The sequence below is a fragment of the Hyla sarda genome, chromosome 5, assembly GCF_029499605.1.
Source record: "Hyla sarda isolate aHylSar1 chromosome 5, aHylSar1.hap1, whole genome shotgun sequence".
In the NCBI taxonomy this organism is placed as follows: domain Eukaryota; kingdom Metazoa; phylum Chordata; class Amphibia; order Anura; family Hylidae; genus Hyla; species Hyla sarda.
The window spans coordinates 368295567-368319977 of NC_079193.1; positions in this window are offsets into that span (position 1 = coordinate 368295567).

The window sequence follows — 24411 nt, forward strand, 5'->3', positions numbered from 1 at the left end:
CTGAAACCCAATGAACTCAATGTGGAGTTCACTGTTCATCCTAAGATGTTGAAGCGCTGAGGGGTCTAGCCCCCACTGCGGGAGTGTCTATACCTTGCTGTAGGTGATTAATGATTTTTTCCTTGAAAATTAATGTTATCTCTCTTTTTCTTTTTTTCAGTTTGCATGCCACTCGGGGACTTGCCATGATGCCATTCCTTTCAATAAACCCCCTCACTCTCTTATCGTGACCATCAGGCATTTTGAGGAACAGTATATCACCATGCAACTACTGATGATCTACATTTTCAAGTCTGGGTAATTGACTCATCCCCATTCTCCCATACCATCTTTTATTCCTTTGCCGCTTATTCTATCCTTATCAATTATGCTCCAGTGTGAATGTTTGGTGCATGGGGCACTTTGGACTACTGCCAATAGAGTGGTGTGGGTTATAGGGGTAGGGCAACAGTGGATTGCCTCGAAGACTATGAAGTGACACCACAGGTCCGGTGCTGAGACGGTCCATGTCCATGAACAGGTCTCATATAGCACACCCCAATTTAGGACCCGATACGCACTTGACAGTTTAGTCTATGCCCCGTGTTGAATGCCTTTGTGTGTATGGGAACTCTACTGCAAAGCTGACTAGTTTTGCTGTTTTACAGTGTTCTATACTCCAGACTACGGAATCGGTCCATATACACCGACGATATAGCGGCCCCGGTTCATGCACACCGGCTACACAACAGGAACATGTCTTTTCAAGATTGGTGTCGGTCCATGCACACCAACGGGAAGATATTGCCTAAGAATTGAAGTCGGCACATGCATGCCGACGGGATTGAGTCATTACCACCTTTCTCTTATTCCTTACTACTATTTGAGTTGACATCCATTGACGGTTACTATGGGCAATCACTGAACAATGGAGCGCATCCGATCAATTATACCTAGAAATCTCCTCTGTGATCACTTGCCTCTTTTCTTTTTTTTTCATTTTCCTATTTATCTGCACTCCGTTGCTATGGGTGATTACAGCAACCTCGATACACATCTAAAGTCTATGGCCCAGATTTAAGAAAGATGTGACCTGATTGGATCAATATAGTACTAATTTGTGCTCAATTATTCATGGGCGCTGCCTACCATGGCACCTGGATTTGTCTACGGCTTGAGATCACAGATACAGCGGATAATTCCACTTTTGCAAAATGCACGATTCTCAACCGTAGACAGAAAGGCACCTCTGGGCATGCGCTAACAATAGTGCTTCTGAGCATGCGCCAGATACGACGTGATCCTGGTAGTGGTTGTCATGGACGCGGCGGTGCGTCCTTGGATACAACGACCTCACAGGACCCGGAAGTTCTATTCACCCATTGCCACTTTCAGCACACAAGCAGGAATGTGGCGTCTACGATCGGAGGCATCATGGCGGGACCCCGGCAGGTATACACTGCTATATATTTGATTATGGACTATTCTATGAATTGTGATGAACTCTGTGCACGCTGCACATATGACTATGGACTGTAGATATGAATTGTGGCCGATATATTTTACACTGTATGTGTTTGCACAATATGTTGATACACTATGTTTAGGTATGCACCTTGGTTTTGAATCATGATATCTAATATGGATTGCACTACAAATTATTTATTGCTACAATGTTTATTTATGTTAATTTTGCTCCTCCTTTGTCACATGACCTGGTGGGCGGTCTATAAATACCCACCTATATCACTGTTGTTCACTTGAAAAAGCCAGTGTGAGACTGGTGAAACGTTGTCAATGCACAAGATGGAATAAACCACCATTTTTCTGCAACCTTGTGGCGTTCTTCATCATATTGTTCTGTGTATGGATTGAGGAACCAGTGGACCCAGGTTCCAAGCATGCGGGCACCCCATCTTCTGAATTTGCTTTGGACTCTGGTTGTGCCGTTTTAATTTGCTCTGTATCTATCTATCTATCTATCTCAAATCTACCTATCTCATATCTATATATCTATTTAATGCTGGCCATTTGTAAGAGAGTTTTCATTAAAGGGGTACTCCGGTGCTTACACATCTTATCCCCTATCCAAAGGATAGGGGATAAGATGCCTGATTGCGGGAGTCCCGCAGCTGGGGACGCCCGCGATCATGCATGCGGCACCCCGTTTGTAATCAGCCCCCGGAGCGTGTTCGCTCCGGGTCTGATTACGGTCGACCGCACAGCTGGTGGCGTGTGACGTCATGCCCCGTGTGACGTCACGCTCCGCCCCTCAAGCTATCACTCCCCCTCCCGTAGGCTTGTATTGAGGGGCGGAGCATGACGTCACACAGGGGCGGAGGCGTGACGTCACACGCCGCCGGCCCTGTAGTCGGCCGTAATCAGACCCAGAGTGAACCCGCTCCGGGGGTTGATTACAGATGGGGTGCTGCGTGCATGATCACGGGCGTCCCCAGCTGCGGGTCTCCCGCGATCAGGCATCTTATCCCCTATCCTTTGGATAGGGGATAAGATGTGTAAGCACCGGAGTACCCCTTTAACTTTAGCCATTCTTATGCTTTTAAGCACACCCTCCTGAAAGGGGCATACATTAAAGAAGGGGAGCTCTACAGCATGTGATTTGTTCCCCAGGACAGAAAGATCTGCTATTGACGCCAAAATGATCTTCCTTAAAGGGGTACTCCGGTGGAAAACATTTTATTTTAAATCAACTGGTGCCAAAAAGTTAAACTGAGTTGTAAATTATAAATTATTAGTGCTAGTGCGCGCTGTGTGGGGATAGCAAATATATTGCAGGTAACTAATAGCAACTGCAAGTAGCCATAAAGACCTACCTTATGATGCTTTTTATATGAAAGTGGAGAACTGAATGAATATGCCGATTAAAGTCACTAATTAAATACCCATAAATTTGGTGAGTGTATTAAAAGTACCTGATAGACAGCTCATATATAATAGAAATGCAGTCCTGGTGTTGCACGCTGTATTTATAGTGGAGTTCTCTGATCCACCTGCTCTATCGGTTCCTGTGGTATACTTCTGCGCGGCGGATGATAATGCAGTTATGCCTATCAATTAAACTTGCGCACACTCGTTATCTAAAACAGGTACACCCGTCTTTACCACATTTAGCTGGGTACCTGTGAGTCCTTCGCTGGTGGCTATCTGTTCCTCCGATGGTTTGTCCTTATGATTTCCTCTGTGTCTTTAGTGCAGGATCAAGACAGTGGGAGAACGCCTCGGTCGGTGGCATCTCAACCAAGCTGCATCCAGGCTGTAAGCCGCTCGGTGAGTAGTGATGTCACTACGGTGGCTCCTCAGTCCCCAAAAGCTTATCGACGCGTTTCGGAAACAGTGATACGGTTTCCTTCGTCTCAAAAGAGTTGTAAGTTACTTCTATTTAAAAATCTTAATCCTTCCAGTACTGATAAGCTGCTGTATGCTCCAGAGGAAGTTCTTTTCTTGTTAAATTTCTTTTCAGTCTGACCACAGTGCTCTCTGCTGACACCTCTGTCTGTGTCAGGAACTGTCCAGTTTATGGGCAAATAGAAACCCTATCCTGCTCTGGACAGTTCCTGACATGGACAGAGGTGTCAGCAGAGAGCACTGTGGTCATAAAGAAAATAACTTTAAAAATCCCGCCCCATCCCATAGACTTGCATTGAGGGGGCGGGGCATGACGTTACAGGGGGCGGGGTTGTGATGTCACAATACTCCAGCCCTGTGGTCAGAACGCTTCACACTTGGAGCATCCTGCGCTGCGGAGAGCTCACAAAGGTGGGTGTGGAATGAGAGGTTGTGGGGGTCCCCACCGGGCCGACAGCGGAGTTGTCTGGAGCACTGAAGCTTGGAGCTTCCATGTTCGTGACGCCATGCACTGCCTCCTCCATTCATGTCTACTGCGTAGCCGTCACGCCCCCTCCCATAGGCATTAATGGAGGAGGCGTAGCAGCTGTAATTGCCAGTCATCCGGCACAGAACGGAATTCGCTTTGTGCACGGATGACCGGGGTGCCGTGCCGGAGATCGTAGGGGTCCCCAGTGACGGGACCGCCGCAATCAGACATCTTATCCCCTATCCTTTGGATAGGGGATAAGATGTGTTAGGGTCGGAATACCCCTTTAATAATAATCATTGGTTTCTACACATCTGTCTTTGACTGAATTCACCTACTGGCTACTTAGCTTCCGGCTTTTGCATTGAAATCTTACAGAAACTGGTCTAGAATAATATAATATAAGGTTTTGACAACAGATAATAAAGTCTTGGTATAATTTTGTTAAGTAAGACGTTTCCTGCAGATATCCCGTAGAGAACAGTCTTCCTTGAGAATCCTTCCATTTTTCGCTTCCAGTAGACTTTCTGTACGTTCCCGCTTTCTTTTATAACACATTGAGGACTTGTTGGCCTTTTAACCACAGGTGAGGAGTGAACACGTTTAAGTAGAGTAAATGTAGAGAAGAAGGTACGATATACACAGAGATAACCCTTGTGACTCCTTAATGTCTCCTAAGACAACTTAGAAACTTTATAATAGGGAATTATCCAGTCTGAATATTAGAGATGAGCAAACTTTTCAAAAGTTTGGTTCTGCCGGTTCATCATAGTTCGGCAAAAAGTTCTGGTTCAGACGGAATCTATTCTTCACCAATAGCCTAAAATCATGTGTATAACACTGTCTAACAGCCATAAAGCCCTGTATAACACTATTAGGTCACTTAGGAGAGTATGCATGGACTTCAGAGTAGTTTTTAATCCCTTAAAGGGGTACTCCCGTGGAAAACTTTTTTTTTTTTAATCAACTGGTGCCAGAAAGTTAAACAGATTTGTAAATCACTTCTATTAAAAAATATTAATCCTTCCAGTACTTTATAGGGGCTGTATACTAAAGAGAAATCCAAAAAGAAATGCATTTCCTGTGATCTCCTGACCACAGTGCTCTCTGCTTTCCTCTGCTGTTCATTTTAGGAACTGTCCAGAGAAGCATATGTTTGCTATGGGAATTTTCTCCAGTTCCTAATATGGACAGCAGAGGTCAGCAGAGAGCACTGTGGTCAGGACATCACAGGAAATTCATTTCTTTTTTTAGATTTCTCTTTAGTATAAAGCCCGTAAAAAGTACTGGAAGGATTAAGATTTTTTAATAGAAGTGATTTACAAATCTGTTTAACTTTCTGCCACCAGTTGATTAAAAAAAGTTTTCCATGGGAGTACTCCTTTAACCCCTTAAGGACCGTTTTTTTTTCCGTTTTTGCATTTTCGTTTTTTGCTCCTTGCGTTTAAAAAATCATAACTCTTTCAATTTTGCACCTAAAAATCCATATGATGGCTTATTTTTTGTGCCACCAATTCTACTTTGTAATGACGTCAGTCATTTTGCCCAAAAATCTACGGTGAAACGGAAAAAAAAATCATTGTGCGACAAAATTGAAAAAAAAAACGCAGTTTTGTAACTTTTGGGGGCTTCCGTTTCTATGTAGTACATTTTTCGATAAAAATGACACCTTATATTTATTCTGTAGATCCATACAATTAAAATGATACCCTACTTATATAGGTTTGATTTTGTCGGACTTCTGGAAAAAATCATAACTACATGCAGGAAAATTAATACGTTTAAAATTGTCATCTTCTGACCCCTATAACTTTTTTATTTTTCCATGTATGGGGCGGTATGAGGGCTCAGTTTTTGCGCCGTGATCTGAAGTTTTTAACGGTACCATATTTGTATTGATAGAATTTACTGATCGCTTTTTATTCATTTTTAAATGATATAAAAAGTGACCAAAAATGCACTATTTTGGACTTTGGAATTTTTTTTGCGCGCACGCCATTGACCGAGTGGTTTAATTAATGATATATTTTTATAATTCGGACATTTCCGCACGTGGTGATACCATATATGTTTATTTTTATTTTTATTTACACTGTGTTTTTGTTTTTTATTGGAAAAGGGGGGTGATTCAAACTTTTAATAGGGGAGGAGTTAAATGATCTTTATTCACTTTATTTTCCCACTTTTTTTTTGCAATGTTATAGCTCCCATAGGGACCTATAACACTGCACACACTGATCTCTTATACTGATCATTGTTATCCCATAGGGACCTATAACACTGCACACACTGATCTCTTATACTGATCATTGTTATCCCATAGGGACCTATAACACTGCACACACTGATCTCTTATAATGATCATTGTTATCCCATAGGGACCTATAACACTGCACACACTGATCTTCATCATTGATCACTGGTTTCTCATAAGAAACCAGTGATCAACGATTCTGCCGCATGACTGCTCAGGCCTGGATCTCAGGCACTGAGCAGTCATTCGGCGATCGGACAGCGAGGAGGCAGGTAGGGGCCCTCCTGCTGTCCTGTCAGCTGTTCGGGATGGCGCGATTAGCCGCGGCTATCCCGAACAGCCCGACTGAGCTAGCCGGCCACTTTCACTTTCACTTTTAGCCGCGCGGCTCAGCTCGCCATCAATTCTAATTTGCAGTGACATTAGTCATTTTACCAAAGAATCCACAGCGAAACGGAAAAAAAATTCATTGTGCGACAAAATTGAAGAAAAAATGTCATTTTGTAATTTTGGGGGCTTCCTTTTCTACGTAATACATTTTTCATTACAAATGACACCTTATTATTATTCTGTAGGTCCATACGGTTAAAATGATACCCTACTTATATAGGTTTGATTTTGTTGTACTTCTGAAAAAAATCATAACTACATGCAGGAAAATGTATACGTTAAAAATTCTCATCTTCTGACCCCTATAACTTTTTTTTTATTTTACCGCGTACGTGCCGGTATGAGGGCTCATTTTTTCCGCCGTGTTCTGAAGTTTTTATCAGTATCATATGTATTGATCGGACTTTTTGATCACTTTTTATTCATTTTTTCATGTTATAAAAAGTGACCAAAAATACGCTATTTTGGACTTTGGAATTTTTTTGCGCATACGCCATTGACCGTGCGGTTTAATTAACAATATATTTTTATAGTTCGGACATTTATGCACACGGCGATACCACATATGCTTATTTTTATTTACACAGTTTTTTTTTTCTTTTAATGGGAAAAGGGGGGTGATTCAAACTTTTATTAGGGAAGGGGTTAAATGACCTTTAGCACACACTGATCTTTTACCCTGATCCCTGCAAAGCCATAGCTTTGCATGGATCAGCATTCTAGGGGCTCGATTGCTCAAGCCTGTAGCTCAGTTGGAGTAATCAAACGCCGATCGGACGCTACGGAGCAAGGTAAGGGGGCCTCCGCTTGCGTCCTAGCTGATCGGGACATCGTGATTTTATCGCGATAGTCCCGATCAGCCCGACTGAGCTGCCGGGAAGCCTTTACTTTAGTTTTTGACGCTTTGATCGCCGTGTCTGAAGGGTTAATAGCGCGCGGCACAACGATCGATGTTGCGCGCTGTTGTGGTGCCCCAGTACAGGTACATTGTGTCAATGCAGGAACTCAACCATTTCTAATGTGTATTTGCATTGTTATAACTTAATAATCCGTTATTAGGTGTCTGTAGCTTTAGGTATGTTACCCAGCAACCTCATGCTTAGTCAGGGTATGTGAGAGTGGAGGACTGAGGGCTAGACTAAACCTTTGTGTAAGGTGTTATATTATGTTATTACTTGTATGTAACTTTATTGTAAATCCTAAAGGGGATAAGGACAACTCTATGATCCACAGCTGCCTGGCCAATGGGCTTTAGTTTAGCCTTTCCTTATAAGGGGTGGCATTCCCTGTGAGTAGGTGAGTAGGAGAGTAGAGGAGGAGAGGAGTTGAGAAGAGTGGTGTGGAGTTCAGAGTACAGAGTGGAGGTCCGAGCAAGTTCAGAGGAGGTGAAGCTCCGGAGTAGCAGAGAGAATCCACAGAGGAGTGAGAGCAAAGATGAGAGGGAGATAAGAAAAGCATGAAGTAACCGCAACTAATAGCAAGCCTTTACTTCAGCCTTGATCAGAGAATTCCTAAAGGACAATTAATTATCTTCCGGCAAAAAGCCACAAATCTACCGACACTTCAGTGAGTGACTTTAATCTCAAGCCTAATATAGCGCAGACCTAAAACCCCTAGTCCGGCCGTAAGAGCCAAGCATATATGCAATATCAAGTCAAGGCACTGCAAGCTGAGTGGTCCTCTAGAGACTGTCTGTTAAACCTTTGGGAGACTTTGGTTGAGCGCTGTGGAGATTGTACCACCTATCTTCAAGTTAGTAAAGCCTCCGTTAAACTGCAACCTAGTGTGGAGTCAATTCTTTGCTTGCTAGCCTGTGGGGAGACGGAGTTCCCCGACCCTGTAGTACCCCGGGGAGATACCAAGACTACAGTGGTGTCACGTGACATTAAGGGTTAATACCATCCGACCCTGGGTTCATAACCCCCCCCCCCCAAGAACCAAATAGCTAACCCCAGCGTAGTGGTGGCTGCGGACCTCACCCGTGGCCACCACACTGTTAGCCCAGGTTCCCGGCTATCATAAGCCATCGGGCCGACCCGGTATGGCGCGGGGTCACGGCGTGACCCCATTTAAAACACCGGGACCGGGCGCAGGGCGTACAGGTTTGCCCTGCATCCTGAAGAGGTTAATGCAAAGTTTAAGGAGTAGTGTTGCTCGCGAATATTCGCAATTCGAATATTATTCGCGAATATCGCATATTCGCGAATTCGCGAATTTCGCGAATATAGCGTTATATATTCGTAATTACGAATATTCGTTTTTTATTTTTTATTTTTTTCGTCACAGCACACATCACAGTGATCATCCCTTTCTGCTTCCAGCTTGTGTGGTGTAAAGAAGGCTGTAATACTACTGTGTGAGACTGGTGCGCGAAAATTCGCATATGCGCAAATTAGCATATGCTAATTTGCGCATATGCGCATTTTCGCGTATGCTAATCTTGTGTATGCTAATATTCACATATGTTAATTTTCGCATACGCGAATGTTCGCATATGCGAAAATAAAACGAGAATATAACGAATATGCGAATATTCGCGAATATATGACGAATTTTCGTCCATATATTCGCGAATATTCGCGAATTCGAATATGGCCTATGCCGCTCAACACTATTAAGGAGTAGTCTGGCGAAAATAAGCCTACTTAGGGGATAAGTAGCTGATTGCAATGGGGGTTGTCCAATCACTAGGACATCCTGCGATCACCGGGACCCCAGCGCTCTCAGTGAGGAGCGAGTGTCACCTATCAGTAGACAGCACACACTCTATTAATTTCTGTAGGAGCATCGATGATGCCCAAAAGTTGTGCTCGGGTCGGCGCTCCTATAGAAATGAATGGAGCGCCTCTCTGAGTGCTGGGTCCTCTCCTGGTGATTGCAGGGGTCCCCAGTGGTTGGCCCCCTGAAATCAGCTACTCATCAATTATTTTTCTCTGGAGATCTCTTTTAATTTCAAAGTTTCGGCAACATGTATGGTTGAATGAAAACACACGGCACTCATGGATTCTTCATGCTTTTTAAAGTTTGTGTCCAAAAACTTCCCTTTTTGGAGGCAGATGTCTGTCATGTTTAAACGCGCACAGAGGTATAGGAAGACGCAATGTTTTTTTTTTCCAAGTGGTCCAATAATTATCCTTTTTTGGGAGCAACGACAGGTTTTCTGCCTGGAAAGTGAAGTATCAATGGCTTTTTACAAGCTGTGAAAAATCATTTCAATTTGGGGCACAGCAACAGGATTGGAAAACGTGCACAAAAGTGACAGAAAACCCTCTATGCGGCTTCTTCACAATTAGTTTAGCACAACGAAAAAAATAACTGCCACACCTTACTTCCAATTAAGTATTTTACACTGCGGATCCGCCGGTGACCCGATCCATAGTTTGCCTCCAGCTGTTGTAACCCCACCCCCCCGTGCCCCGCACCCTGGCCTGCTCACAGCGGCAATTCCCTGCTCCGAGCAGCCACACAGGGGCCTACAAGTTGCCGAGGTCACTGCAGTGTACTCAGACATCGTGGAGAAGGCCAGGAGGTGGGGCGGGGGGTTACAACAGCTGGGGGAACACTATGGGTCGGGTCACCAGTGGATCTGCAGAGTAAAATACACTGCTGATCCGTTGCGTGTGACCCTACCCTAAAACAGATTTTGCACTGACAGAAGAGATGCATGAAACGGATTGTGGGAGGTCATGTGATCCTTTCTCCTTCTTTGTTCTGCCATGTTATTTTATCAAAGTTCTGCCGGAACTCTATGGGTTCTGCTGTTCTAGTTGGCAGAAGTGAATATTTTTGCAATTTTGCATTTATATCAAAGTTCTATAGTACGCAACAATTTTTTTTGCTCTAGTAAAACTAACTGAAAGGGTTTTCCAGGACTATTCAATTGATGAAGGTTAGGTCATCAGTCGCTACTTGGCTGGATGTCGACATGCTATCTATTGATCAGCTGCTCGTCGCTCTGCATTATACAGCTAATGGGGCTGGAAACCCTGTGCTGTTCATGGTATATTGGCGGTGCCAACCAACTGCAGCTCAATGCACAATAAAGTGAATAAGAGTCTGTCCTTGTTAACGGCATATTTTCATTTTACCCCAAAAAAATCTAAGGCAAACCAAACAAATTTTTTGTGATACATTTTTTTTTTTTCAAATCTTGGACGTTTTATTTCTGACATTTTAAATGTATTCCTTAGTTCAGTACAATTTTAGCGATAACCATTTTTGTTGTTGTTATTGTTTTCTACATTAAAACATTTAAAACTGAATATATTTTGACCCCTGTTACCTTTTAATTTTTCCATCTATGGAGCTGGGTGTGGGCTTACTTTTTGCATTATGACCTGTAGTTTTTATCTGTACTATTTTGGGCTAAATTCCCCTTTTTAATACATTGTTATAAAAATTTTTAGGATATAGGGTGACAAAAAAAAAAAAACACTTTGGCATTTTTTCCCCCGATTTACTGCATTCACCCTATAGAATCAACAATAGTATGCTTTAATAGTTTGGATATCGATTATATTTATTCATTCATTTATTTATTTAAATTTTACAGTTTAGATTTATTTATTTTTTTATTGAAAAACCTGAAAAGGGAGCTCATTTTAATTATTCATATGGGATGTGTTTTTTTTTTATATTTAAGAAACATTTTATTTTATTTATTTAATCCATGTTTCATCTCCCAAGGAGACTTGAACATGAGCTTGCTTGTGTATTGTCTTGCTCTGGCCGAACACGAAGAGTTAAATGACTCTAGTTGGGCTGGAGCTGCTGGGAGCTCACCTGTGTCGTCTGGGTGTGGTTTTCAGCTCTGCTACCTATCAGGAAGGTGTATCCCTGATCACCTGTGTATATAAGCTAGGATCTGTGATCAGTTCATTGTCTGTATATACCTTAGCTGACACCTCCTGCTTACTGGATACCTGCTTGTTTATTGATCTTTGGCTTTTCCCTTTAATCTTCTCTTGCTCTGCATTCCTGTACTCTGCTATCTCCTGGTACCGACCTCGGCTAGACTGACATTGATTTGACTGTGTATGTGTCTTAGTGTATCTCTGTTAGTTTGTGTGCCTCCAGCTGTGTCCCAACTCCTACTGTTTTTGTATTTTATTATTTTGACAATGCTGCCCCAGCACTTAGCAGGGAGGGTTTGTCATCATGGTTGTTGATCCGTCGCTTAGGGCGAATAGGCAATAGGTAGGGACAGTGGCTGTGGGTGAGTTAGGGCTTCACTGTATCCTGCCCATACGTGACAGCTTGATTGCTCTTGACGTACACTGCCATACTGATGTATTTCAGTGTACTACCAATCTGTCTTTTTAATGTAACACATTACCTATTCAGGCAGTAACAGGAAATCTATCATGACAGCCATGGAAGTCTTCAAAAGACCTCTGGCTCCCATGACAACCGATTGGAATCACATTACCTGGATGCCAATCGGAGACTTACACCTGTCAAATAACAACCTAGATGCCACAGTCTTTATTGGCCACAGCATCTATGGGGCAAAACTGCACTTTAGTCCTATCCCAGTAGCTTTTGGAGGTAATATACAGCCAGCATCTGCTGCATATTAAGCTCCTGAACTTACCCCATATTTCCCCAGCACATTCCCAAAGTACATCTATATGGGAAATACAGAAAGGGGTGATGAAATGAAGAAGATGTAAATATCTTAATGACAAATCTGCTACCATTTTGTTTTACAGCTTTACTGCAAACTTTTGTCTCCATGTAGACTACAAAGTCTATCAACTCTTTCTTAGTTTGCCAAACTTGCAGACACAGAATCATAGCTTCAGGGAAGAACCAGAAGCTTCTAAATTGTTCCTTAGAATTGGTCTGGCTGTGATTTATTGATGTTGGGTAGTCATTTCCTATTTACTCATTATCTATAGATGTCGGCTGTGAAGTAAAATTACACAATCCATTTATACTACAAAGAGGGCCGGATCGTAATTCAAGAGAAATCGTATATGACCCATGAAATTGCGGTCCATGAACTGTCTATTAATTTCTTAATGGACTGAAACATTTATTACATAGGACCCAGCCATGAATATTAATTGTGTATTTTCCTTATTTCGCTCTCTGGAATGATCTTGGCTCCAGCTTAGACTTTGATTTTACTTCTTCTTTGTTGAGTTTATGATGGTGTAAATAATAATGTGTGAAGTCGATTTTCTTAGTAGTTGATGCCAAGAGTTCTTCCTGTCCGTTGGGACCTGTCAGTATTTTTCTCGGTTTGACCCAATGTCACAGAACTTGAGCAAACTCTTGGCTTAATTGATATTTACTTGACAGTCTCAGTGATAGACTTCATAAGACTTAATGGTGGAAGGCAAACATAAATTTCTATCCACTGTGAAGCACCCATGGATAGAACAGCGGGGGATGTATTACAATTAGCCTTCCAGTCTGGACGAGTTCCAGCTCCCAGCACTAGCTCCGCTCTTGACCTACAGTCGGCTTTTCAAAGGATAAATCAAAGACAAAAACTTGATGGGTTGGGCAGAAGTTATGTGAGATGACCAGGTATTCTGTCAAAAACTGGTTTATTCTTATTTTAGAAAGTATCTAAAAAAAAATTACATTTGGACAAAATTTTTTTTAAGCTTTTCACCCTTTTACTTTGTTAGTATGTGCAGGGAGAAAAGCGCAGCTGGCAGAGACGATCCCATAGACTTACATTGTATGTTTGTCTTGCTTAACGTGCTGTTTTCCCAACTAGTTTTAGCTATGGGTCACAGTCTGTACAAGTAGTGACAGTGCCCATTAAGGACACAGTGAAATAAAATGTTTGCGTTTTCATTTTTTTCTTCTCACCTTCTAATAGCCGTAAGTCTTTGAATTATCCACCAACAGACTTGAGGGCTTGTTTTATGCAGGACCAATTGTTCTTTACAATGATTTCACTTATTTTACCACAAAGTCTATTGCTCGCGTATCTCTGGCTCTCCTATAGAGATAAATGGGAGTCTACAGTCTCCTTGCACGGAGCAGAGATCACTCCGTGCAGGAGCAGAGCTGGGCACCAGGCAGGAGATCCCAGGGATTCAAGCTGTCGGACCCCCAGAGATCAGATACTTATCCTCTATCATTTGGATAGGGGATGAATTGTTTTGCACCACAGTACTCCTTTGATGAGTACACAAAAAATTTGCAACAGTGGCAGATTTGCACATTTTATACTGATCCATTGAAGTCAATGGAATCAAAATCCGCTGCGGATTAGTTACGTGTGAATCGAGCACTAGACAGCATTAGTAAATCTGTCACTGTCTCCTTTCCACACTGTTTCTATAATTTTTCTTCTAACAGAATGGCAGACGTCGAATGACTGCAGAAAAGAAGCCACTGTTAAGGTCGATAGGATCTGGTAGAACAACGTCTAGAATGGTAATGGTTGGTGGACAGGGCTGAGGCAAGGATTTGTGCCACCCTAGGTGAAAGCTAATTTTGCCGCCACCTTGACCCCGCCCTTTCACACACTCCACCTTACTACTGGGGTGACACACTGTAACAAACCTCCTTCTCATGTAATCACCTTACTATTGGGGTGTCACACATTGTAACAAACTACTCCTCATGTTATCACCTACTACTGGAGTGAGACACTGTAACAAACCTTCTTCTCACCCGACAGCGGTTCTGGCAGGGCAGGTGCTCTGGATGAGTGGCGGGTGCTTCAAATGCTGGCAGGTTTCTAACTTTCTTGCAGCAGGCAGACCAGCGCCCCCATCAAGAGGGCACTCTAGGCGGCTGCCTATTTTGCCTATAGGCAGAACCGACCCTACTGATGGTCAGTCTTTGTATTGTTTGCTGTACTAATAGCTTGTCTCAGCTGCCAAAATGTTTTAATAAATACAGTATAGTAATAATTCCAGCTAATTAAACTCTTGTCCATAAGTGACCTTGATTGGCCGCCAGCTTCTCCTTATCTAAGAAATGCAGCCATAATGAAGGATGATTTATTACTTTCCTCTCTTTTTACAACAATTCAGCTGAATTCAGCATTTTCTTTTCTTTGCTTCTGACTTTTGAGGCGATTTTTGCAACTTACACTTAAATATTTAGTTATATGAAAAAAATGTATTCAGACCACAACGTATGATTCATGATGGGAATTAGGGTGATTTGTTCTCTATTTGAGCCCATTGTCCATCAGCTTCAGTGCGTGAATTCATCATTTACATTCTTCAGTGTCCTATTGGGAATAGCATGTTTCTTTTTTCGCTATCACATACGGCGCCAGAGCCGAATTCATTGTTAGAAGTTAAATGCAATGTTTATAGCAATAGAACAGGAGCGTTTCCATGTAATTTCACTATGGCAATGAGGTTAATGAATTCACACCCTGCAGATTTTGTTGCGAACATTTTTATAATTGCCCTCATTACCTATAGGGGCTTATAGAAATCCATGTGCTTGCTGCAAAAACAACCCCATTTGGATTAATGGAACTGATTCACATTTGCAAAAATCTATGAAAGAAATGTCCCACATGTGAGTATCCTCTAGGGGAGAGGTCCCCAATCCAGTCCTCAAGGGCAACAACAGTCAAGGATTTGAATTCCAATACAGTTGGGATCACAAGTTTGGGCACCCCAGGTAAAAAATTGTATTAATGTGCATAAAGAATCCAAGGAAAGATGGAAAAATCTCCAAAAGGCATCACATTACAGATTAGACATTCTTATAATATGTTAACAAAAGTTAGATTTTATTTCCATCATTTGCACTTTCAAAATAACGGAAAACAAAAAAAAGGGCATCTGCAAAAGTTTGGGCACCCTGCAGAATTTATAGCATGCACTGCCCCCTTTGCAAAGCTGAGACCTACCAGTGTCATGGATTGTTTTCACTCATCATCTGGGAAGACCAGGTGATGTCAATCTCAAAGGTTTTAAATGCCCAGACTCATCTGACCTTGCCACAACAATCAGTACCATGGGTTCTTCTAAGCAGTTGTCTAGAAATCTGAAAATGAAAATAGATGACTCTCACAAAGCTGGAGAAGGCTATAAGAAGATAGCAAAACGTTTTCAGATGTCAATATCCTCTGTTCGGAATGTAATTAAGAAATGGCGATCATCAGGAACAGTGGAAGTTAAAGCAAGATCTGGAAGACCAAGAAAAATATAAGACAGAACAGCTCGCAGGATTGCGAGAAAAACTATTCAAAGCCCACGTTTGACTGCACAATCCCTCCAGAAAGATCTGGCAGACACTGGAGTTGTGGTACACTATTCCACTATAAAGAGATACTTGTACAAATATGGTCTTCATGGAAGAGTCATCAGAAGAAAACCTCTTCTACATCCTCACCACAAAAATCAGCGTTTGAACTTTGCAAATGGACATTTAGACAAGCCTGATGCATTTTGGAAACAAGTTCTGGGACCGATGAGGTTAAAATTACACTTTTTGGCCGGAATGAGCAAAGGTATGTTTGGAAAAGAAGGGGAACTGAATTTAATAAAAAGAACCTCTGTCCAACTGTTAAGCATGGGGGTGGATCAATCATGCTTTGGGGTTGTATTGCAGCCAGTGGCTGTTATGCCGAGCGCTCCGGGTTCCCGCTCCTCCCCGGAGCGCTCGCTACACTCTCGCTCCCGCAGCGCCCCGGTCAGATCCACTGACCGGGTGCGCTGCGATACCGCCTCCAGCCGAGATGCGATTCGCGATGCGGGTGGCGCCCGCTCGCGATGCGCACCCCGGCTCCCGTACCTGACTCGCTCTCCGTCGGTCCTGTCCCGGCGCGCGCGGCCCCGCTCCCTAGGGCGCGCGCGCGCCGGGTCTCTGCGATTTAAAGGGCCACTGCGCCGCTGATTGGCGCAGTGGTTCTAATCAGTGTGTTCACCTGTGCACTCCCTATGTATACCTCACTTCCCCTGCACTTCCTTGCCGGATCTTGTTGCCATCGTGCCAGTGAAAGCGTTTCCTTGTGTGTTCCTAGCCTGTGTTCCAGACCTCCTGCCGTTGCCCCTGACTACGATCCTTGCTGCCTGCCCCGACCTTCTGCTACGTCCGACCTTGCTTCTGTCTACTCCCTTGTACCGCGCCTATCTTCAGCAGTCAGAGAGGTTGAGCCGTTGCTAGTGGATACGACCTGGTCACTACCGCCGCAGCAAGACCATCCCGCTTTGCGGCGGGCTCTGGTGAAAACCAGTAGTGACTTAGAACCGGTCCACTAGCACGGTCCACGCCAATCCCTCTCTGGCACAGAGGATCCACCTCCTGCCAGCCGGCATCGTGACAGTGGCACAGGGAACATCTCACGAGTAGAAGGAAAAAAAGGATTCAATAGCATTTCAGCAAATTGTGGATGCTAACTTGATGCCATCTGTGAAAAAGCTGAAGTTAAAGAGAGGATGGCTTCTACAAATGGATAATGATCCTAAACACACCTCGAAATCCACAGGGGATTACATCAAGAGGTGTAAACTGAAGGTTTTGCCATGGCCTTCACAATCTCCTGACCTCAACATAATTGAAGATCTATGGATAGACCTTAAAAGAGCAGTGCGTGACAGACAGCCCAGAAATCTCAAAGAACTGGAAGACTTTTGTAAGGAAGAATGGGCAAAGATACCTCAAACAAGAATTGAAAGACTCTTGGCTGGCTACAAAAAGTGTTTACAAGCTGTGATACTTGCCAAAGGGGGCAGTACAAGATATTAACTCTGCAGGGTGCCCAAACTGTTGCAGACACCATCTTTTTGTTTTCTGTTATTTTGAAAGTGTAAATGATGGAAATAAAATCTAACTTTTGTTGACATATTATAAGAATGTCTAATCTGTAATTTGATGCCTTTTGGAGATTTTTCCATCTTTCCTTGGCTTCTTTATGCACATTAATACAAATTTTTACCTGGGGTGCCCAAACTTTTGATCCCCACTGTAAAGTAACTGAAAAACGTAAAACAACAACAAAAAACTGAGTAATGGTGGGCCTTGAGATATGCGTTACTGCTGGGTGCATAAATCTCCGAACTATTAAAATATAAGGTTAGCTAAACCACACGGTCAATGGCGTACCAATACCAAAAATACCAAATACCAATACCAAAATACCAAAGTGCAAAATAGTGAATTTTTTGTCACTTTATATTTCATAAAAATATTAATAAAAAGCGATCAAAAAGTCCCATAAAAAAAAATGGTACCGATAAAAACTACAGACCACGGCACAAAAAATAAGCCCTCATACAGCCCCATATGTGCAAAAATAAAAAAGTTATAGGGGTCAGAAAGTGACAATTTTAAACATACTAATTTTGGGGCATGTGGTTATCATTTTTTTAAGTAGTAAAATAAATAAAACCTACACAAATTGGGTATCCCTGTAACCGTATGAACCTACAGAATAAACATAATGTGCCATTTTTACCGAAAAGTGTACTGCGTAGAAACGGAAGCCCTAAAAAGTAGCAAAAACTGCATTTTTTTCTTCATTTCACCCCTTAAATAATTTTTTTTGTTTCGTCGCAGATTATGTTATAAAATAGGTGATGTTATTACAAAGTACAATTGCTGACACAAAAAAAACATGAAAAAATGAAAATGCAAAGGAAAAAATGAAAATGCAAAAACGAAGATTGTTTTGAGTAATGACGGGCAATACAGAGGCCAGAGCATTGTTACGTCACAGCTCTGCCCCCTCGTGACGTAACCGCCCGCCCCCTCAATACAAGTCTATGGGAGGGGGCGCGGTGGCCACCACACCCCCTCCCATAGACTTGTATTGAGGGGGTGGGCTGTTACGTCACGAGGGGGCGGAGCCGTGATGTAACAATGCTCCGGCCCCTGTATTGACTGTCATTATGCACGGAGCGAGTGTGCTCTGTGCAGTAATGATAGCGGGGGGCCACAGCCGAGATCCCTGGGGTCCCCAGCAGCGGGACCCCAGAGATCTGACATCTTATCCCCTATCCTTTGGATAAGGGATAAGATGTCAAGGGGAGGAGTACCCCTTTAAGGTGAAAATGGGCTGAGTCCTTAAGGGGGTTAAGCAACAGTAGTAATGGTAAATATTATCCCCGACTCCTGCAGGAAACTACAAAAAAGCCTGGAAGGAAAGCGAAGCGGCAAATTTGAAGGGAAGACTCCTGAATATGCTCCCTTAACATTAGGAGGAAGATAACAGGTAACAATAACTCACCTTAGATAATGAATAAAGACATCCTCCTACTTGAAATTTTAAATGTTACTCCGTATGGGAGTGAAGTATGTTTTGTGCCCAGAATGTGTGAACTGGCTTATAATTGAGCATACTGGTGGGTCACAAGAGGAGCAACAGCTGACTTTCAATTACAAGTAGATAAAAATACAAATTGTGGATGTGCGACCATGTCTGTTTTCTTTATTTGAATTGACTTTCAATGACATTGGCATTTAAAAAAAAATCCTATTCCATATTGTATCAAACCCATGTGTAAGTCCAACTGGTAATGGTTTATGTTATGGCTGCATTTGGCAGGAACTTCTTTTTTAAAAAGTGCAGAAGAAATGTAAGAAGGAAACAGAAGGGGAATGCACCTCCCTGGCCTTTTGGAGGAAGACAGCAGGTAACAAAAAGCAGCCTTACACAATGAGATGTCAGGGGGGGTTAATCCGGTATTGGTCAAGAATAAGGAAATTAGGTTAAAGGATAGGGTTTCTTTTTAAAATATGGATAAAAAATACTTAGGTGGTATATAAGGGGTATAAAGGATAGGAGGAAGTGAGTGGCAGTTTTTCAACGTATTGACAAATTTTTACCCGCTATAGTAGGCCTACTTGAAACACATCTTAGGGTTAGTAAAGAGGAGGTGGGCGGGGCAATTGTGCCATTCCACCTTCTCTCAGTACTCATCAGGAATATTAGTCCTGATTCATCGTCAAATTGATTTCCATGTATATAAGGTGATAGCTGATACCAGGGGAAGATTTGTTTTTTTGATATGTTAGATTCTTGCCTTTCTGTACATCCCGTCCCACTACTCATTTGAGGTGCTTGGACAGCTGGCTGAATTTATAGAAGGGAAAAAAAATTCAGGATATTTAAATTTCAGGAGATTTTAACTCTGTATTAGATAAGGAAATAGATTGGAGAGGTAGGCCCCTTGGAAAGGGTTTAATCAAATTAGGGAAATGGGGTCAAGAAGTTGGATGGAAGATGTTTGGCTATCTAAATACCCCAGTAAAGAAACTTTCTCTTGCTTTAATAAAACTCATAAAACCGCATCAAGAATAGATTTAGTGTTGGCTAATAGGGAAGCATTAGCTAGGGTTAGGAAAATGAAATGAACCTGGGAATATATTGGATAATTCTGTTATGGTCTGTTATAGTGAGAAAGGAGGAGATAAGGTAAGAACCCACAGTATGAAGATAAATCTAAACTGGATGAAGATTGGGGAGGTAACTCAGGGAATCCTCTACCCCAGAGCGATGGGAGGAGATCGAGAGAGAACAGGAGGAGTTTAAAAAGCTTGCCTTGGAGAAAGCCCAACATGCCCTTTTTTTCCAGTGGTCAAGCCCGGTATGTGGAGGGAGGAAAACCAGGAAAATACTTGTCTAAAATTATTCAAAGTCAAAGGGCGATAACGGTATAAACACAATCAAAGATCATACAGGAAAACAGGTATTTAGTGAGGGAGAAATATCAGGTCATTCTTAGATTTTATCACCAGCTTTATGGGGAACATTCAGTTAAGAGTGAGGAAGATATCAAAGAATTTTAAAAAATATATAGAAATCCCCAAAATTTCGGATGACGAAAGGGAGAAGATAAGTGGCCCGATAACCCTGAATGAAGTTAAAGAATCCCTTGGCTCAATAACTATAACTGGATTAGATGGGCTAACATATTAAATTTATAGATTTTTTTGGGGATACCCTTCTGCCCTGTTTGGTTTACTTAATAAATGAATCCTTAAAAAGGGGGGGTCTATCTCCATCAACGACGGAAGCCAATATAATATTGATCCCAAAAAAAGGCAAGGATATACTAGAGGTGGACTCATTTCGGCCTATTTCCCTTTTAAACACAGATTGTAAATTGTTCTCCAACGTTATAACAAATAGAAGTCAAAAATCCATCACACAAGTTATAGGGAAGGAACAAAGGGGTTTCACCTCTGGTAGAAATTTGTATGGCAATGCATTTAGAACATTTCTTAACATGCAGGCTGAAAGTGGGGGCCCCCCGCTCCATCCTGTCCATTGATGCAAATAAAGCATTTGACAGGGTGGAGTGGGGATTTCTATTTGGGATTCTTGAAAGGATGAACTTTGGAAAGTTCATTGTGGATGGGATTAAAACTCTCCATAAAGACCCTAGAGCTAGAATCACTGTTAATGTATCTTTGAAAGAAAGCTTTGGATGAAAAAGAGCGACTAGACTGGGATGTCTACTTTCCCCATCACTATTTGCCCTAATTCTAAAACCACTGGCACAGATCATGAGAACAACGGATTTGTTTCAGGGGTTCGGAGTGAATGGTGGTCGGGAAAGAATATTGTTGCATGCTGACGAAGTTTTATTATTCATTAAAAACCCGATAGTTAAACTAAAGAATTCAGGGAATACTCTGGACATAGAATCAATTGGAATAAATCATCACTGCTTTTGCTAGATGGGGTTTTCCCAGAGAGAATTGGGAACGTCCGCATCCTTAAACCTGGAGAAAACCTAGAATATATAGGTATTAAAATCTCAGATAAGACAGAGGAATACGTCCAATTAAATTTAAAGCCAGTTCTAAAGAAAGTTTCGGATAAGATTGAAATATAGAACAAGCTCCCCTTAAATATGCGGTTCGAATTCCCCTTAGTAAGATGGTGATTTTATCAATGGTATTACATAAACTTAGGGCTGCCCCAATATGGATTACAGATAAACATTTCAAAGGGCTAGAGCGTAAAAAGAGGTGGGGGGGGGGGGAATTAGAATGAAAAAATAGGGAAGAAAATATATGTAAAGATATAAGTAATTTCGTAGGAAATAATTTGTCCTTCTCTTTTTTGTCTTTTTTATGGGTTGTAAAATTTTGTGGAAACAAAAATAAATAATTAAAATAAAATAAAAAAAGCCGAGGAAGTGCGCGGCAGCACACCGCTCATTTCCCAGCCAGCCACCAGATCCAACCTTTTCTCTGTATGATGTAAAGGTCAGATTTGATTGACAGCCAGTAAGTTAGAGATGCACTGCGGCCAACTTCCCAGACTAATAACTAGAGATCACAGCGTGTCTGGGTAACCTGTAAAAAAGTGTTTTGTTATTTTTTTAGTTGGCTGAACGAAGTGATACACATGTGAAACAATTAGCAGTCGGCACTGCAAGTCTGTGCCTTTATGTAGGAGTCTGGTCACACTGCTTAATTACTATCCTCCGCTGTTCTGTGTGGTGCTCAGTCCTTACGGAACATAGATAAATCCATAGCGAGCAAACGAATACTGGTGGACGGCACTCACAGGTTAAAAACTTGCGGTTCCTTTATTGGGACAAGCTGGATACAAAGCAACGTGTAGTCAAGCGGCCGGTTTCGCAATGCACAGAGCGCTTAGACGTGACCTCTGACCTTAACAATCCCCTCCCCCCTTAAATACAAGCAACTTTAATGACGTCATATGGTGTATACACACCTATCATAAAATCAATGACTGTGATAATACATATAGAAAAAGAAAGGGTTAAAAACACAATTAGTTACCATTTTATAGGAGATACTACAAGTACATAGTGATTACAATGTATTACAAAACAGATACTTATATTAACATGCAGTGTGAGCCAGCGCAGGGCGTACACCGTAATTACTACGGGAACACATTCAAATCCTCACGCTGGTTCAGACCGAGCGGTCCTAGTGCGTCCGTACGTATTATAAGTTCTGTTTCTTTTTGCAAAAGATATTTATGGCGGTCACCTCCGTGGTTACTAGGAGCAACCACAGAGAGTCCTAGGAATTTAAGGTCCTCAATTCTGTTGTTATGTGTATTTTTCATATGATATATGATTTTTGGACAGCCCTTGCCTGTGTTTAGTGAACGGAAGTGTTCCCTTATTATTTTATGAAGTGGCCTTATAGTTTTTCCTATGTAGTATAGCCCGCATGTACATACTAGGGCATATACCACATAGAAAGTAGTGTTGCTCGCGAATATTCGCAATGCGAATTTTATTCGCGAATATCGCATATTCGCGAATTCGCGAATATTCGCGAATATAGCGCTATATATTCGTAATTACGAATATTCATTTTTCTTTTTTCACAGTACACATCACAGTGATCACCCCTCTCTGCTTCCAGCTTGTGTGGTGTAAAGAAGGCTCTAATACTACTGTGTGAGACTGGTGTGCGAATTTTCTCATATGCGAAAATTAGCATATGCTAATTTTCGCATATGCAAATTATTGTTTATGCTAATTTTGTATATGCTAATTTTCGTATATGTTAATTTACGCATATGCTAATTTGCGCAAGTGCGAAAATAAAACGGGAATATTACGAATATGCGAATATTCGCGAATATATGACGAATATTCGTCCAAATATTCGCGAATTCGCGAATATGGTTTTGACATTATGCATACCTAATTGTATAGACTTAGTTTGTATCATATGTCGGCATAGATTGCAATGACCACACTTATGACAACCCTGATGTTTTGTTTTTTCTATCCAATTAGATTGTCTGTCGGCTGGTAATCGTCCCTTCACTATGTAATCGCGCAAATTTTTCGTTCTACGGAAGGAAATCAAAGGTTTATTAAGTATGGATTTGTTGAGTATTTCGTCTTGTTGTAAAATATACCAATTTTTATGTATAGCGGATCAAATTTTGGTTTCCATAGGGCTGTACATAAATGAAAAGGTAAAATTCTTTACATCTTTCTCTCTTTCTCCTGATAACGTGTGTATTGTACTTGGTTTTATGGTGTTAGATTTTTCAATTTTTGTCTAGGTTGTTTTCTGACTTCTTCATTAATTAATGGTGTAGGGTATCCCTGTTCTTTTAACCTAACACATAATTCCTTAGCATGAACCTCAAACACTTCATTTTCTGTATTAATTCGTTTTAATCTAACAAATTGTCCATATGGTAAAGATTTTTTAACATGGTTAGAGTGGTAACTATCATATCTAAGTAAGGAGTTAGTCGCAGTAGCTTTTCGATGGCCCTCGATTTTCACTTGGTTCTTACCTATGGCCAATTTAGTATCTAGAAATTCTACGCTGTCCCCACACTGTGTGCTAGTGAAATACATGTTGTAATGATTATCATTCATGTAGATGACAAACTGGTCGAACTGGTCCGGTGTCCCAGACCAGATGATAAGAACGTCATCTACATAAAGTACATATAGGGCTAGATGTTGTATAAAGGGGTTATTACCAGAGTAGATTAGTTCATCTTCGAGGACTCCGAGAAAAATATTTGCGAAAGTGGGGGCCAATGGGGTCCCCATCGCAGTCCCCGCCCTCTGGTTATACTAGGAGTTGTTGAATTGGAAAGAATTGTGGTTTAACACGAACCTTAACAATTCACAAATATAGTCAATGAACTTCTCACTATGTTGTTGTGTCTGTGCTAGTCGACGTCGGACTGCCTCCACACCCGCAACCTGAGGGATGCGAGTGTAGAGGCTTTCCACGTCGATACTAGCAAGTGTCCAACTCTCTTGCCACCCAAAGTCCTCCAGGATATGTATTAAGTGCTGGGTATCTTTTTGGAATGCAGGAATAGTGGATATTAATGGTCGCAAGACCCAGTCCAAATATTGGGACAGGGGCTCAGTGATTGAGCCCCTGCCCGCAACGATGAGACGGCCTGGCGGCGACCTAGCATCCTTATGTACTTTAGGTGTCCAATACCAATAGGGTTTTGTAGGAAATTCCACAAATAACTTTTTTGCAAAATTCTCTGAGAAAATATTACTTTCTACCCCTTTTCTTAATAGTG